We start from the raw sequence: 6,046 nt of genomic DNA, 5'->3' as shown, positions 1-6,046 counted from the left end.
TGGACGTTTGCGTTTTTTGCTCCGGAGTGTGCCGAGAGTGAAAAATGGCGGTTTTGAGGTTATAGTCCACAGGAAAGCAGAGAGGTCCAAAAGGTGTGGGGCATTTGAAGGGGTTCCCGGAGGCAGTGAGGACCAGCATGACTTTTCCGCCTTGGAACCTTTGCTGTGGGAGCAGCGGCTGGACGTTTGCGTTTTTTGCTTTAGAGGCTGCCGTGGGTTAAAAACGGTGGTTTTGATGCTAGAGTCCACAGGAAAGCAGAGAGGTCTAAAAGGTGTGGGGCATTTGAAGGGGTTCCCGGAGGCAGTGAGGACCAGCATGACTTTTCCCCGCTGGGGCCTTTGCTGTGGGAGCAGCGGCTGGACGTTAGCGTTTTTTGCTACAGAGACTACCGAGGGTTAAAAATGGTGGGTTTGAGGATGGATTCCACAGGAAAGCAGAGAGGTCTAAAATGTGTGGGGCATTTGAAGGGGTTCCCGGAGGCAGTGAGGACCAGCATGACTTTTCCCCCCTGAGACCTTTGATGTGGGAGCAGCGGCTGGACGTTTGCGTTTTTTGCTCCTGAGGCTGCCGAGAGTGAAAAACAGTGGTTTTGAGGATGGAGTCCACAAGAAAACATAGAGGTCCAAAAGGTGTGGGGCGTTTGAAGGGGTTCCCGGAGGCAGTGAGGACCAGCATGACTTTTCCCCCCTGAGACCTTTGCTGTGCGAGCAGCGGCTGGACGTTTGCGTTTTTTGCTTTACAGGCTGCCGTGGGTTAAATACGGTGGTTTTGAGGCTAGAGTCCACAGGAAAGCAGAGAGGTCTAAAAGGTGTGGGGCATTTGAAGGGGTTCCCGGAGGCAGTGAGGACCAGCATGACTTTTCCCCGCTGGGGCCTTTGCTGTGGGAGCAGCGGCTGGACGTTTGCGTTTTTTGCTCCGGAGGCTGCCGAGAGTGAAAAACGGTGGTTTTGAGGATGGATTCCACAGGAAAGCAGAGAGGTCCAAAAGGTGTGGGGCATTTGAAGGGGTTCCCGGAGGCAGTGAGGACCAGCATGACTTTTCCCCGCTGGGGCCTTTGCTGTGGGAGCAGCGGCTGGACATTTGCGTTTTTTGCTCCGGAGGCTGCCGAGAGTGAAAAACAGTGGTTTTGAGGATGGAGTCCACAGGAAAGCAGAGAGGTCCAAAAGGTGTGGGGCATTTGAAGGGGTTCCCGGAGGCAGTGAGGACCAGCATGACTTTTCCGCCTTGGAACCTTTGCTGTGGGAGCAGCGGCTGGACGTTTGCGTTTTTTGCTTTAGAGGCTGCCGTGGGTTAAAAACAGTGGTTTTGAGGCTAGAGTCCACAGGAAAGCATAGAGGTCTAAAATGTGTGGGGCATTTGAAGGGGTTCCCGGAGGCAGTGAGGACCAGCATGACTTTTCCCCGCTGGGGCCTTTGCTGTGGGAGCAGCGGCTGGACGTTAGCGTTTTTTGCTACAGAGACTACCGAGGGTTAAAAATGGTGGTTTTGAGGATGGATTCCACAGGAAAGCAGAGAGGTCCAAAAGGTGTGGGGCATTTGAAGGGGTTCCCGGAGGCAGTGAGGACCAGCATGACTTTTCCCCGCTGGGGCCTTTGCTGTGGGAGCAGCGGCTGGACGTTTGCGCTTTTTGCTCCGGAGGCTGCCGAGAGTGAAAAACGGTGGTTTTGAGGCTAGAGTCCACAGGAAAACAGAGAGGTCTAAAAGGTGTGGGGCATTTGAAGGGGTTCCCGGAGGCAGTGAGGACCAGCATGACTTGTCCCCGCTGGGGCCTTTGCTGTGGGAGCAGCGGCTGGACGTTTGCGTTTTTTGCTCCAGAGGCTGCCGAGAGTGAAAAACAGTGTTTTTGAGGATGAAGTCCACAGGAAAACAGAGAGGTCCAAAAGGTGTGGGGCATTTGAAGGGGTTCCCGGAGGCAGTGAGGACCAGCATGACTTTTCCCCCCTGGCTCCTTTGCTGTGGGAGCAGCGGCTGGACGTTTGCGTTTTTTGATTTAGAGGCTGCCGTGGGTTAAAAACGGTGGTTTTGAGGCTAGAGTCCACAGGAAAGCAGAGAGGTCCAAAAGGTGTGGGGCATTTGAAGGGGTTCCCGGAGGCAGTGAGGACCAGCATGACTTTTCCCCCCTGAGACCTTTGCTGTGGGAGCAGCGGCTGGACGTTTGTGTTTTTTGCTCCGGACGCTGCCGAGAGTGAAAAACAGTGATTTTTAGGATAGAGTCCACAGGAAAGCAGAGAGGTCCAAAAGGTGTGGGGCATTTGAAGGGGTTCCCGGAGGCAGTGAGGACCAGCATGACTTTTCCCTCCTGGCTCATTTGCTGTGGGAGCAGCGGCTGGACGTTTGCGTTTTTTGCTCCTGAGTGTGCCGAGAGTGAAAAATGGCGGTTTTGAGGTTATAGTCCACAGGAAAGTAGAGAGGTCCAAAAGGTGTGGGGCATTTGAAGGGGTTCCCGGAGGCAGTGAGGACCAGCATGACTTTTCCGCCTTGGAACCTTTGCTGTGGGAGCAGCGGCTGGACGTTTGCGTTTTTTGCTTTAGAGGCTGCCGTGGGTTAAAAACGGTGGTTTTGAGGCTAGAGTCCACAGGAAAGCAGAGAGGTCTTAAAGGTGTGGGGCATTTGAAGGGGTTCCCGGAGGCAGTGAGGACCAGCATGACTTTTCCCCGCTGGGGCCTTTGCTGTGGGAGCAGCGGCTGGACGTTAGCGTTTTTTGCTACAGAGACTACCGAGGGTTAAAAATGGTGGGTTTGAGGATGGATTCCACAGGAAAGCAGAGAGGTCCAAAAGGTGTGGGGCATTTCAAGGGGTTCCCGGAGGCAGTGAGGACCAGCATGACTTTTCCCCGCTGGGGCCTTTGCTGTGGGAGCAGCGGCTGGACGTTTGCGTTTTTTGCTCCGGAGTGTGCCGAGAGTGAAAAATGGCGGTTTTGAGGTTATAGTCCACAGGAAAGCAGAGAGGTCCAAAAGGTGTGGGGCATTTGAAGGGGTTCCCGGAGGCAGTGAGGACCAGCATGACTTTTCCGCCTTGGAACCTTTGCTGTGGGAGCAGCGGCTGGACGTTCGCGTTTTTTGATTTAGAGGCTGCCGTGGGTTAAAAACGGTGGTTTTGAGGCTAGAGTCCACAGGAAAGCAGAGAGGTCTAAAAGGTGTGGGGAATTTGAAGGGGTTCCCGGAGGCAGTGAGGACCAGCATGACTTTTCCCCGCTGGGGCCTTTGCTTTGGGAGCAGCGGCTGGACGTTTGCGTTTTTTGCTCCTGAGGCTGCCGAGAGTGAAAAACGGTGGTTTTGAGGATGGAGTCCACAGGAAAGCAGAGAGGTCCAAAAGGTGTGGGGCATTTGAAGGGGTTCCCGGAGGCAGTGAGGACCAGCATGACTTTTCCCCCCTGGCTCATTTGCTGTGGGAGCAGCGGCTGGACGTTTGCGTTTTTTGCTCCGGAGTGTGCCGAGAGTGAAAAATGGCGGTTTTGAGGTTATAGTCCACAGGAAAGCAGAGAGGTCCAAAAGGTGTGGGGCATTTGAAGGGGTTCCCGGAGGCAGTGAGGACCAGCATGACTTTTCCGCCTTGGAACCTTTGCTGTGGGAGCAGCGGCTGGACGTTCGCGTTTTTTGCTCCAGAGGCTGCCGAGAGTGCAAAACAGTGGTTTTGAGGCTAGAGTCCACAGGAAAGCAGAGAGGTCTAAAAGGTGTGGGGAATTTGAAGGGGTTCCCGGAGGCAGTGAGGACCAGCATGACTTTTCCCCGCTGGGGCCTTTGCTTTGGGAGCAGCGGCTGGACGTTTGCGTTTTTTGCTCCTGAGGCTGCCGAGAGTGAAAAACGGTGGTTTTGAGGATGGAGTCCACAGGAAAGCAGAGAGGTCCAAAAGGTGTGGGGCATTTGAAGGGGTTCCCGGAGGCAGTGAGGACCAGCATGACTTGTCCCCGCTGGGGCCTTTGCTGTGGGACCAGCAGCTGGACGTTTGCGTTTTTCGCTACAGAGACTACCGAGGGTTAATAACGGTGGTTTTGAGGATGGATTCCACAGGAAAGCAGAGAGGTCCAAAAGGTGTGGGGCATTTGAAGGGGTTCCCGGAGGCAGTGAGGACCAGCATGACTTTTCCCCCCGGCTCCTTTGCTGTGGGAGCAGCGGCTGGACGTTTGCGTTTTTTGATTTAGAGGCTGCCGTGGGTTAAAAACGGTGGTTTTGAGGCTAGAATCCACAGGAAAGCAGAGAGGTCCAAAAGGTGTGGGGCATTTGAAGGGGTTCCCGGAGGCAGTGAGGACCAGCATGACTTTTCCCCCCTGAGACCTTTGCTGTGGGAGCAGCGGCTGGACGTTTGTGTTTTTTGCTCCGGACGCTGCCGAGAGTGAAAAACAGTGATTTTTAGGATAGAGTCCACAGGAAAGCAGAGAGGTCAAAAAGGTGTGGGGCATTTGAAGGGGTTCCCGGAGGCAGTGAGGACCAGCATGACTTTTCCCCGCTGGGGCCTTTGCTTTGGGAGCAGCGGCTGGACGTTTGCGTTTTTTGCTCCTGAGGCTGCCGAGAGTGAAAAACGGTGGTTTTGAGGATGGAGTCCACAGGAAAGCAGAGAGGTCCAAAAGGTGTGGGGCATTTGAAGGGGTTCCCGGAGGCAGTGAGGACCAGCATGACTTTTCCCCCCTGGCTCATTTGCTGTGGGAGCAGCGGCTGGACGTTTGCGTTTTTTGATTTAGAGGCTGCCGTGGGTTAAAAACGGTGGTTTTGAGGCTAGAGTCCACAGGAAAGCAGAGAGGTCCAAAAGGTGTGGGGCATTTGAAGGGGTTCCCGGAGGCAGTGAGGACCAGCATGACTTTTCCCCCCTGAGACCTTTGCTGTGGGAGCAGCGGCTGGACGTTTGCGTTTTTTGCTCCAGAGGCTGCCGAGAGTGCAAAACAGTTGTTTTGAGGCTAGAGTCCACAGGAAAGCAGAGAGGTCTAAAAGGTGTGGGGAATTTGAAGGGGTTCCCGGAGGCAGTGAGGACCAGCATGACTTTTCCCCGCTGGGGCCTTTGCTTTGGGAGCAGCGGCTGGACGTTTGCGTTTTTTGCTCCGGAGGCTGCCGAGAGTGAAAAACGGTGGTTTTGAGGATGGATTCCACAGGAAAGCAGAGAGGTCCAAAAGGTGTGGGGCATTTGAAGGGGTTCCCGGAGGCAGTGAGGACCAGCATGACTTGTCCCCGCTGGGGCCTTTGCTGTGGGACCAGCAGCTGGACGTTTGCGTTTTTCGCTACAGAGACTACCGAGGGTTAATAACGGTGGTTTTGAGGATGGATTCCACAGGAAAGCAGAGAGGTCCAAAAGGTGTGGGGCATTTGAAGGGGTTCCCGGAGGCAGTGAGGACCAGCATGACTTTTCCCCGCTGGGGCCTTTGCTGTGGGAGCAGCGGCTGGACGTTTGCGTTTTTTGCTCCGGAGGCTGCCGAGAGTGAAAAACAGTGGTTTTGAGGATGGAGTCCACAGGAAAACAGAGAGGTCCAAAAGGTGTGGGGCATTTGAAGGGGTTCCCGGAGGCAGTGAGGACCAGCATGACTTTTCCCCGCTGGGGCCTTTGCTGTGGGAGCAGCGGCTGGACTTTTGCGTTTTTTGCTCCAGAGACTACCGAGGGTTAATAACGGTGGTTTTGAGGATGGAGTCCACAGGAAAGCAGAGAGGTCCAAAAGGTGTGGGGCATTTGAAGGGGTTCCCGGAGGCAGTGAGGACCAGCATGACTTTTCCCCCCTGAGACCTTTGCTGTGGGAGCAGCGGCTGGACGTTTGTGTTTTTTGCTCCGGAGGCTCCCGAGAGTGAAAAACAGTGGTTTTGAGGATGGAGTCCACAGGAAAACTGAGAGGTCCAAAAGGTGTGGGGCATTTGAAGGGGTTCCCGGAGGCAGTGAGGACCAGCATGACTTTTCCCCCCTGAGACCTTTGATGTGGGAGCAGCGGCTGGACGTTTGCGTTTTTTGCTCCGGAGTGTGCCGAGAGTGAAAAATGGCGGTTTTGAGGTTATAGTCCACAGGAAAGCAGAGAGGTCCAAAAGGTGTGGGGCGTTTGAAGGGGTTCCCGGAGGCAGTGAGGACCAGCATG

Source organism: Vanellus vanellus (genome assembly GCF_965231255.1).
Source record: "Vanellus vanellus genome assembly, contig: HAP1_SCAFFOLD_139, whole genome shotgun sequence".
NCBI classification, from domain to species: Eukaryota; Metazoa; Chordata; class Aves; order Charadriiformes; family Charadriidae; genus Vanellus; species Vanellus vanellus.
Note: the sequence above shows the minus strand (reverse complement) of the source record.